Source organism: Passer montanus, unplaced genomic scaffold (assembly GCF_014805655.1).
Source record: "Passer montanus isolate IOZ18808 unplaced genomic scaffold, ASM1480565v1 scaffold10, whole genome shotgun sequence".
Lineage (NCBI taxonomy): Eukaryota > Metazoa > Chordata > Aves > Passeriformes > Passeridae > Passer > Passer montanus.
In genome coordinates, this window is record NW_024356505.1 from 25267334 (window position 1) to 25278363 (window position 11030).

An 11030-nucleotide genomic window follows, 5' to 3' on the forward strand; every position below is an offset into this window, starting at 1 on the left:
GTGTCCAGATAGACAGTATACACAACCCAAGAGGGTGCTAACTAAAACTTGGACCAAGTTCAAATGAGAAAAACTTAGCTCACAATACTCTTGCTACCACAGAAGCCTGGTCTCACATTTTCCAGCAGGCAGAGGTGTATGTACATGACACACACACACACCTTGTAAGCCCCTACCCTCCCCTTTCCCTCACAAATCAGTTTTGTAAAACCCCCCAAGTAATGCCAGCTGATATAATTATTTTTCATTTGACTATTTTCAACAAAAGTAAGGTAGTGTAACATGTTAGACTTTGCTTATTTTCATGATAATATGAATGACAGGTTTTAAAAAGTTGGATATTATTAAGAAAACAGCTATTATCTAATTGTTCCCTGCATAACCATTCCCCTGCTGAAAGACTCCAGGCAAGTCTGTAACTCTCAGAGGGGTGTTCCAGATAAGGGCTTGAAATCCAGCCCTGTGTTGCCACTATATTCCAGATCCTCAAATGTTTTGAACAGACATAACTCTCCTGGACATTCCAGTACTTCAATTCTAAAGACTGTGTTCAGATATCTACACTAGATAAAACTGCTTTGTCTGGTATCAGGGTGGACCTCTAAAACTGATTTCCAGGAGGAATTTTTTCTTCAACCACACCATATTATACTATTGTTGTAGTGAACTAGTACAGACAATTTAAAAAATCAGAAGGCCCAAATCAGTTGCATATGTTTGGGTTTGTTTTTTTCTTCCTAGACTGCAATTTGCCCTTATTTTATACACCCTGGCTTAGTTTTCTAATTTCTTGGCAAAATTACTTAGCAGTGTTGAACCCAGAGTGTGATGTGACTGACTAGCCAAGGACCTCTCCCTGTGGTCCTGCATATTTAACTCCCATTCAGACGAATTTAACTGAACTTACAAGGAATGCAGATAAAGGGAAGGTAAGACTTCCTACTGGTGTTTCAATGACTGAAAGAAACAGTATTAATCTACATACATTGGAATGGGTCACACTTAGTGTTGGACAAAATTCTGAATTTAGAAAAACATGCTGTTCTGTTGTTATCTTTCCAAAGCAAAAAAAAAAAAAAATCGCATATTATAATTAAACAAAAAAAAAAATAAACTAGATAGTTTTCTTTGTATCCCGGTTTTGTCTGGGACAGAGTTAATTTTTTTCTTAGCAGCTGGTACAAGGCAGTGCTTTTTTGAATTTTGCATGAGAATAATGTAGATAACACACGAATGTTTTAGCTGTTGTTAAGTAGTGCTTACCCTAAATCAAGGACTTTTCAGTGTCTCATGTATGCTAGTTGGGAGGGGCACAAAAAGCTGTGAGGGAGCACAGGCATGACAGCTGCCCTGCACTCACCAAGGGATGTTTCACACCATAAATATCATACCCAGTATATAAACTGGGGGAGTTGTCTGGGAGGTTCTGGTCACTGTTCAGGAATGAGCTGGTTATAGGTGAGCAATTGTATTGTACTTCACTTGTTTCTCCTGGATTCTATTATTCTATTATTCTCCCTTCCTCTCCTTATCATTACTATTATTATTGTTGTTGTTATTGTGGTTATTATTATTGCCACTGTTGTTATTATTATCATTATTATCTTCATAATTTTCATTACTGTTTCAATTATTAAAGTGTACTTACATGAACCTACGAGTTTTGCCTTTTCTTTCTGATTCTTCTCCCCTTCAGGAATGTGTTAGGGGCAGTCAGTAAATGCCTGTGTGGTACTTAATTGCCAGATGGGATTAAAACATAACACCTTGACAAATACTTGAACAAAAAAACTACTGTCAAACCTCAAAATAAATTCATTTGACTGATAAAGAGAGTGTAAATTTCTGAGGTATATTTGACATAAACTTATTTACACAGCCTACAGTTTATAACTTTTTTGCTTCAAAGCACCGTTCTTCATTAGCACAAAGAAAAAGAAACAAGAGAAATGCAAAAAAAACCCAAAAACCCAAAACGCAGAAATAAATGGATGATGGATTATAAAAAAAAATGTTTATTTTTCAGAACATATTTTGACTTGTGACACTGATTGACCTGCATCTTTTAGATGCATTTCACTACATGTGGAAATTTACAGGTGCAAAAATACCTAATAAGATTACTTTAAAATCCTGAGACTGTGTGCAAAGGTATTAGCTTTATAGACTTCTTATTTTATTACTGAAGGGAACATAAGGGAATTGTTCCTTTTGCCTCATCTGCTCATTTGGTATTGCTAAAGAGCTACTTGTTGCCAGCACAGCAGCATGGTTTGAGGAGAAACTGAGTTATGACTTCTGAAGTTAAACAGATTTCAGTTAACATTATCATGTGTCATCTGTCCTTAAAAGTTCACTAAGTGCTTCCAAATTTAAAATTCATCCTCTTTGTTTCCTTTATTTTCCCCTAGGATTCAAACATTGCCAGCTTTAGATGCTCTTTTCATTAAAAAAAAAAACCTTTTGGTTTACAGTCTTCATTTACACAGTATGTCCTCTGTATGTAGGATTCATTTTGCACTAGAAATAAAATATTTTATTGGTGTTAGCAAAGCAACTTTGACAGCTGCAGTTGGGAAACTCAGATCAGACTTCATGGTGAAGCACAAAAATTAAATCTCAGAAAAATCTTATATTTACTAAGTAGATAGACAGATCTAACTTGTATGCTTTTACTACCTACTTGTTTTTGAAATCCAGTCTGAACTGGTGACATGACCATAATGAAAATATCTTTGCAGACTTATTTCTTCATTATTGAATGAAATAGATGCAGCAAACTGAAATTGTAACCAAGCCTTAAAATACATCCATAAAATCACCCTCAAAAATAAGTACTCCTGTTGATTTGATGACATTTCACTTAGTGGCATCTTAGAAACACTACTGGGAAACTAATTTTTCAGATCACATGAAATAAGACTGTTCAAAATTAATGTTAGAAGACAGAAAATTTGACAAAGCAGTCCACAAAACTTTCCTGAATCAAGCCTTAAGATCACAGTTTAACAATAATAACCTCAGCTTTCCACACCAGCAGGTATTCTGGCCTGGACAATTGACTACAAGAATAAAGAAGAATATCTTGGTATGGGTTTTTCTGAAGATATCAACAGCTTGCCATTGACAAAGGTTTAATATGTTTAAAGTTTCTATTTACTTTGAACTTTGTTAAAAATTTGTATTGAACTAGATAAATTTTCTGATATTCATAAACTTTTCGGACTTCTCTAGCATCCAAAGTTTGTTCTGTGATTCTCTGTTAGCAATACCATCTTGTTAGGCTTCCTAGAGGGAAAAGTACTTCTGATTTATCAGAAGCACCTGAGATAATTTTAAACTCCACAACAGATTAAAAAAAAATCAGAAATTTTACTCATCCAAAAGGAAAAGTTTTAGGTTCTTAATTACAAACTGGAAAGCACCCAATACAGTCCCGAATCACATTACCAGAAACTTTTCCATACCTGCTTCAGTGACATGGTTGATGAGAGGCAGACTTGGCACATGAACATCTCCAGTTTCCATGGCTGGCTTTGCTTGGAGAAACTGCTGAATTGGTATATATTTTGAGGATGCTGACTAAGGTGAAATCTCCTTCCCTTCTCTTTTCAGATCTCTTCTGCTAAGTCTATTGTCTTGCAAGACTAAGATAGCACTTCATCCATTATGACTATGATAACTCAGTTTTCCCATCCCCTGTTCAATACATGGCATAAAGTAAAATCAGCAATGTTGGACAATTCCCAGCCTTGTCTCTGGGATTTACTGTGCTCTTCAATGAGCATTAATTAAATAGGCTTTCTCTAAGTGTTAACATTTTCAAGACTCTTAAATGATAAGTATTAGCTGCAAATGCATGTTATCAAACTCCTTAATCTCTAGGTCAATGCTCAAGTCTGTGTAAGAACCATATGTGACCTACTACATCTGTCAGATTTATTACTGTTAAGGAAAGCAGGTTTTTATCCTGACCACCTTATCATCTTTCAATAGTATTAGATACTTGCAGTGTCATGAAACAAAGCACTGGAAATAGGTTCATCCTGAAGTAAACATGGTAAGCGTGCTGAATTGTTGCAGTTGAGTTTAAAAGAGGATATAATCATCTCTTTCCACTGTCTAGACATTTGAAAGGGTTGTCAGGACTACAGCTACAGCTTACCAAGCATCTGCTTTTGCTCTGCAGGGACAGCTAAATCTTTGAGATCAAAGTCTCACAATAAACACTTATCTGGGGTGGATTTCTGACATGAAAAATCATCAAATAAGTGCTACCCTCCACTGGACAGTTGCTTACCATTTCTCATTAGGCACACAGCCAAGCTCCATGGAGCATGTGGAACCCAGAAAAAATCATGTTTATCAATGTTTATATAGTGGTTAAGGTGTTCAAGGGTTGTTTGGAGCAACATACAGGGAAGTCTTACTGGAGAGAGGGGTAGCAGCTCTCAGAGAGCAAAACTTACTGACTGGGGGAAACCTGTTCCCTGGCAGATGGGTATGTCTACCTTTGACTAAATAATTCTTGTGTTTCTTGGGAACAGGAATCACTACAGAAGCCTTTTCAACCTGTCATAACCAAGAAAGGACCACTTCAAAACAAGATAAAAGGAGACATTCATCTGCTTTAGCATCCAGCTGCTCCTGGAGAGTTCTTCCCTTCTTAAGGATTTCCCTGGCAAAGGAAGTATTGCCACAGTGGCTGAATAGAAGTAAACTTGCTAGGTTATACTTTTCTTTGAAGATATATCCTTTCCTTAAGCCTGCTATCAAGCACAAAGTAGCAGTGGTATTTTGCACATCAGTTGTGCATTCTCTCACACTGAATGTTGAGAGTGCATTTTAAAATCCATCACAACACAGAGGAAATATGCTAAGGTGAAACTAAGACAACACAGCTTCTAAGTAATTGTATTTCTTATTTCTTCATAGCCAGATCAGATCTGTACTGAATGTGATTCGGCTCAGTTCAATGGAACCACTGTTAAAAAGAATGTTTCTGACACACTCCATTCGCTGCCTGCAGAGGCTGTGGTCTCTGTGGTCAGTTTAACTGGGCAACTCCCTGCTTGCCCACCTCAGTGTGGTCCTGGAATCTCTGTGCTGGGGATGCTGTCACTCTTCTGAAGCAGATTTCAGGGTTTATTGCTCATCAGATACAACAGCTGTGCCTAGATACATCAGCCCATAGAGCAGGGAGGAAGCCAAAGTTCTGTGCTCCTTAGACCTCACATTTAAGGGAGACAGTGGTTCAATATTATTTCTTTCAAGCATTGAATTGAAGAAAAAGCATCACATCTGAGCTGCATTTTAGACATATTGCACAGTCTTAATGCCCATAGATGCCCATAATGGGGCAATCCTAGCAACAGAGGTCTTCCTGAGCACAAACTGCTAGAGAAATCTGTGGTGTGGTTTCATGTGCAATCAAGTCTGGAAAGACAAACAGGCAACAAGCTGCTGGATGTGCAGCAGATTGTTATGCTGCTGGGGCCACTGCACAAAAATGTGGTAGATGTTTTCAATACTTAACTCACAAACTTTGGCTACTTGCTGCAGCTGTCCCTTTCCCCCACCCCCACAACCGTCATTAACACCAGGCACTGACCCTCTACAGGTCAGTGTCACAGCTACTCCTGGGTCAGTTGTCTCAGCTAAGCACTTGTTAAGATCATTCTAGCTTTAAAGTTTGCCTAGGCTTCCTGACCTAAAACCTAATCCCAAGCCAATTACTTTTTCTAACACCAGTCCTAAACCCAGTCTGCCTTCCCCTGCTGTGCTCAGCAGCAGATTTCTTTCTTTGGTCTCAAATGATTAAAAACGTTAACTCTACTCACAACTGTATGGGCCATAGTAATTGCTCAGGCCCTCCTACCAGCTCCAGACCATGGGTAAGAAAGGGCTTAGTGAAGAATAGCTTGGCATGCTTCTGCAGATTCTAGTAAAGATTGCTTTCTTGGAAAACGTGGCCACTGAAAAGCTATGTTTGAGGTTGATTTGGTTTTAGTTGTAGCTGAAAATTTTTGTTCTTAGTTTTTTGACTACTTCAGTGACTGCTAGCACCATCATGCCCACCAAGAAATGTGTCCATTCTGAATATTATACTGTGCTGAGCCCCACTACCTTGGCTAAATGAGAACTAATGACTTGCTCTGCCACCATTCCCACTTTCCCTGTAGCCATGAAAAAAGGCTTGGGTCCTGTGCATGTAAGTTTCATCACACAAAAGTCTGCATGCATATATGAATAAGGTTTACCTCTCAACAACAGAGAAATGTCACTGACAAAATTGGTTTTTTCTTCTCTCACTTTCATTTCTATGCTTGCTTTCTCTTCCATGTCACCCTTTAGCCTCTTTCCATTCTCCTGTGGGTTTACTGTAGCCTGCTGACCAGTGCTATACTGGAAAATTAATTTCTCTGTTAAACTTAGCCCTGCCAGAAGCATTCAGGAAACCTTCTAGGTCCTCCAGTCCTGGGTCCATAGCTTGGAACTGGAACTGTATCAGACATAAGACGAGTAAGGGTCACAACCACAGCCTTTTCTGGAATTGCAAGGATCGGGTGTGTGACTTGGAGCTCCTAGGTCCTGTTTTGGGGCTTGCTGCCTTGTGGCTTTCAAAGTTGAGTAACATCCTCATAGCTCCCAATCAGAAGCAGGCAAAGGCATTGCTTGGTGCAGCATTTGCCTGTGTCAGTGTTGTTGCAAAGGAAGATTCATTGAAAGAAAAGTTTGAAGCATCTTTAGCTGGAACTTTTTGATTTCTCACTCTGGAAATATATTCCATTTCAAAACGGATTCCATTCTTTTAAAATCATTTCAGAGTTTAAATAAATATCAAAACTGTTTGGATTTTGTTTAACCTCAAACTTTTTGTTTAACCTCAAACTCTATTATTTTTTCATGCTGCCTTGCTTGCTGAAACGTTCCTCTTTAATTTTTCCCCTCCTCAAATTTCCAGTGAACCACTTTATCAGAGTGTGAGATAATGAGACTGAGTTCTACTTTCCATATTACAAAGTGTCTACCACTCCATGAATCTGAACTCTCTTTACCCCAGGAGAAACTTTCCCTAACCATTCATCGTGGTACAGGCAAAAGGCAGTGCATGTGGGAGGTTTGCAGTCCTGCTGTCCTAGAGATAAGCAGAAAGCTCTGCTGCACAAAGCTGAACTGTCACTAACCACACAGCTCTTAGAGCCACACTATGGACAGATTCTAATTAGGCACAATTATGCAAACTCATGTATTTGCATATAGCACCTCACAGAGAGTTACAGGGAATCTAGCAGAAGCCTACTGGATGTGACTCAGGGCTTTTCTCAGAAAATAAAGCTGAGTGGCAAGACTCAAGGCTCTTCCAGCCAGAGGAAAAGGGAAAGAAGCAAAGACTTGTTTAACAGTGCAGCTTCTCTGGAAAGTTGCTGTGTTTCCCTATTTAACAAGGAAGCTGCCTTTCTGCCTCATGCTTAACATCTGAGTTTTGCAGTGCCCTTTGGTGATTCAACTAAAATGCTGTGCTCCTCCTTTGAACTGGCAAAATCAAAGGCGGCTGCCAGCTGGGCAGCACTCGAAGTTCACAGCTCTAACACCTCCTTTTGACAATACTAAGCCTAATGCCTCAGCCAAATTCCCAATAGCTACACAAATCATCTTCTTGAGCCCTAACCAGCACAGAGCTCCAAAGGGAGGGAGGTGAATCTCAGCGGCAGACTCACCCCCAGGGATTAAAGGCCATGTGCAGCTTCAATGTGTGATACTCATAACATCGAGCTGTGGGCTACCTGCTCCATAAGGGTCCCGTAATCCTTTTTGTCCCTGTGGGGACTACTCCTGGCAGATCAAGTATCATGGCTCCAAAATTACCTAGATTAATTACCTAGATTTTTTCTCTCTCCAGTTGGGAAAATAGGTTATTTGATAGACACCACTCAGTTACAGCAGAAAATACTGATGGTTGTAGTCTGTGTATTAATATTCAGACACAATCCTTCGCAGAATAACAGCAAGTGCAAGTTCACCAAGCAGGAAAACTCTGTTTTTTCTTCTTGGAAGAGAATACAGATATATTCTCCTCTCTCTCAGGAATGCTGCAACTATTTCTACCAGTTTCTTTTTCCCAAATTAAGCAGAGATATCCTCCCCTGACTCCTCAAATGCAAAAGCAGTTATTGATCCAGGCTAGCACTGGAGTGCAGTTGAGAAGTGCCTCTCTTATATCTATCAAAGCAGAATAGCTAGGAACATGTTAAAATAGACAAAGAAATGTTAAAAACTCTGTTTTTCAGAATCAGTAATGCAGTAAGGCCAGAAATACTATAGGTAGAAAAGACTATGTTGATAACCAAAACAAAAAAGCAAATTCTTAAATGAATATGTAAGTGAGAAGTGAGAGCAGGCCCTTGCAAGCAGTATGACAGTAGAACACAATGAACAGAGAGAATGCTCCTATCCCTTTTTTCTGTGTGATTGATGCTATAAACAGGGATGGGTTACACTGGAAGAGAAATTATAATGCCATAATGCCATATTCTTGACTAGTGGAAGTGGAAATGTTCTCATTGATTTCTATGGAACCACTGCTGTTTATGCCACTGTAAGATATATACCTAAGAGAGGTGAGATAATGTGCAACCATGGTGATGGTAAAAGCACATAAGAATAATGAAAACTTATCACAGGCACTGTATTTCAAGAAAAAACAGCTCATCACTTCAGACAGTCAAGAGGTTGTTCTTTCACTTTTACTTATGCTTCATAAGTAACAACATATGCATAAACTTTTGTGTTATGAATGCCTTTCTAGCAATGACATGTTATCATTAATCACTGTAAGACTGATTATTAACTTTAATCTCAGGCTTTTTCTCAGTGCAATAAAAAGTCTTGCCTGTACTTTTACACAAAATTATAGCAAGATAAGCTATGCTCTAATTCTGTTTTGTAGCACCAGAAGCACAATGGATACAGCCTTCTTTGGAGGATGCAGTTTGGTTTTTTCTGTGGAGAAAAAGACATATTGAATGCTGTGACTCTGTGCTAACCTTGCAGCAGGCACACTGCAAAACTGTCCCACAACTACACAGAACACAGAAAGTTAGGACTGTGGGACCTAGTATGTTGCAGACACTTTTATTTGCAACTCCACACTTCAGCTGTCTCTTGCTAACCCTTCCCTTTCTTCAACATGCAGTTTTTGTAGTATACCTAGGAAGAATTTAAATCTGAAACTATAGGACTGAGATGGAAAGAACAAATATGCTAACCCTTCCCTTTCTTCAGCATGCATACCTAGGAAGAATTTAAATCTGAAACTATAGGACTGAGATGGGAAGAACAAATGAAGAAAAAAATGATTTGTCCTCATTTAGGCTTCTCTATACCATATACTATACATATACACGGCTTGACAAATTATTACTTATTTAGCAACATGTCAACTTTTTTCTCAAATCATTCAAATCTTTTGTATTTTAAGATTTACTATAATTTTACAATAATCTCATCTTTATTATTATTTTTAAAAAAGGATAAAATAAGATGAGAACAGGTTGTGAAGGTTTTACAGACCATATTGTTCCTATTCTCAGCTAACAGTTTTGTTGAAAAACAGCAGAAAGAGTGGTCAGCCCTTCTTTAATACTATCTCCCTGCCCCTTCCAGTAAAGGCCCAAAGCTCAACAATCCTCTCACAATTTCAGCAATACTTTGGATAAACTGAGCAACCTGACCCACTGTCAAGGAAAAATGTATTCCAATAGCATGAAGAAACATCTTACATTTTGTTTAAATAGCAGCAATAGCTTTAATACTAACTTGACAAAAGTCTCTGGCATAATCCATATCACCTGGTATACAAGTTAGTAACACCCCCTGAATCCCCACAGATTTCAGCAAGGCCACAATTTCATTCCTGATGCATAAAATCTCCAGTATCATTTTTTCTTATACAGAGAATATAGAATATATTTTCTGCAGTTATTTTTAGCAATACTTGGACTGCTTTGTGCTTTGTGCAAGAAGCTTGAAACTAGAAAGGCACACTATAAACTCAAATATAAAGCTTATTGATAATACCCTCCAGTACCATATTTCAATATAGATTGAGACATTTAGAAAACTTCTGCTTATACTTCAAACATACTTCCTAAACCCACGGGTGTTATGCTTTGATTTACACATAAACACATCAATGATTAAAGAGCAAGACACAATGGACCTGATAAATTCTTAATCTCGGGAGCAGCAGTAAATTAAAGAAAACCACGTTCTTGTTACTGGTTGTTCTTTTGTGATTAAGTATTAGTTGTCTGCTATGTTTGACATTCCGTAGACCTATTTATTTGATTAATTTAATTGTCGCCCTAATTAATTTAATTATTTGGTAGCAAGTGCTGAGCGGCTGGTGCATTCACGGCTCTCTACACGTTGCTCAGCTGATTACCAGCTCCACAGTTTGCTGAACGGGTAAAAAGCCGCCGCCCGGTCCCCGGTGCCCCTTTCGCTTGTCTGGGTTTGATTGATGTGCCCTCTGCTCGCTTCTGTCTCCGTGCCGTCGTTCACAGATTAATGGCGGGGATGGGATTATTCACGGTGCGTTTAATCAAGCATGAAGATAATTTTTTTGGAAGGGGAGAACCCTCCCAGTCATGGCACTTTTGAAGTGATGAGTGTACATAAACAACTCTTTGGTTTGCGGAAAAGAAATAGAAAATAAAAGGGAGTGGGGGTGCAGGGGTGGGTGTGTGTGAAGGGAGGCGGCTTCACCCGACAACAGAGGGAAATTCTGGGGGAGAGGGGGAGCAGGGAACAGGATTCAGGGGATATGGGCATTATTGCAGTTGTCATCCGCGAAACTGACGCTCGTTTACACAGCAACTTTGCAACAAGCAGGCGGCGTTGGGCCGGGCTCGCCCCGTCCCGCGGAGCGGCTCCGGCCGGGCCCGGGGGTCTCCGTGCCGCCAGCCGACCTCCCCCCGCCCTCGCCGTGCAGCGGGGGCTGCCGGCGCTCCGGGCAGCGACCCGCC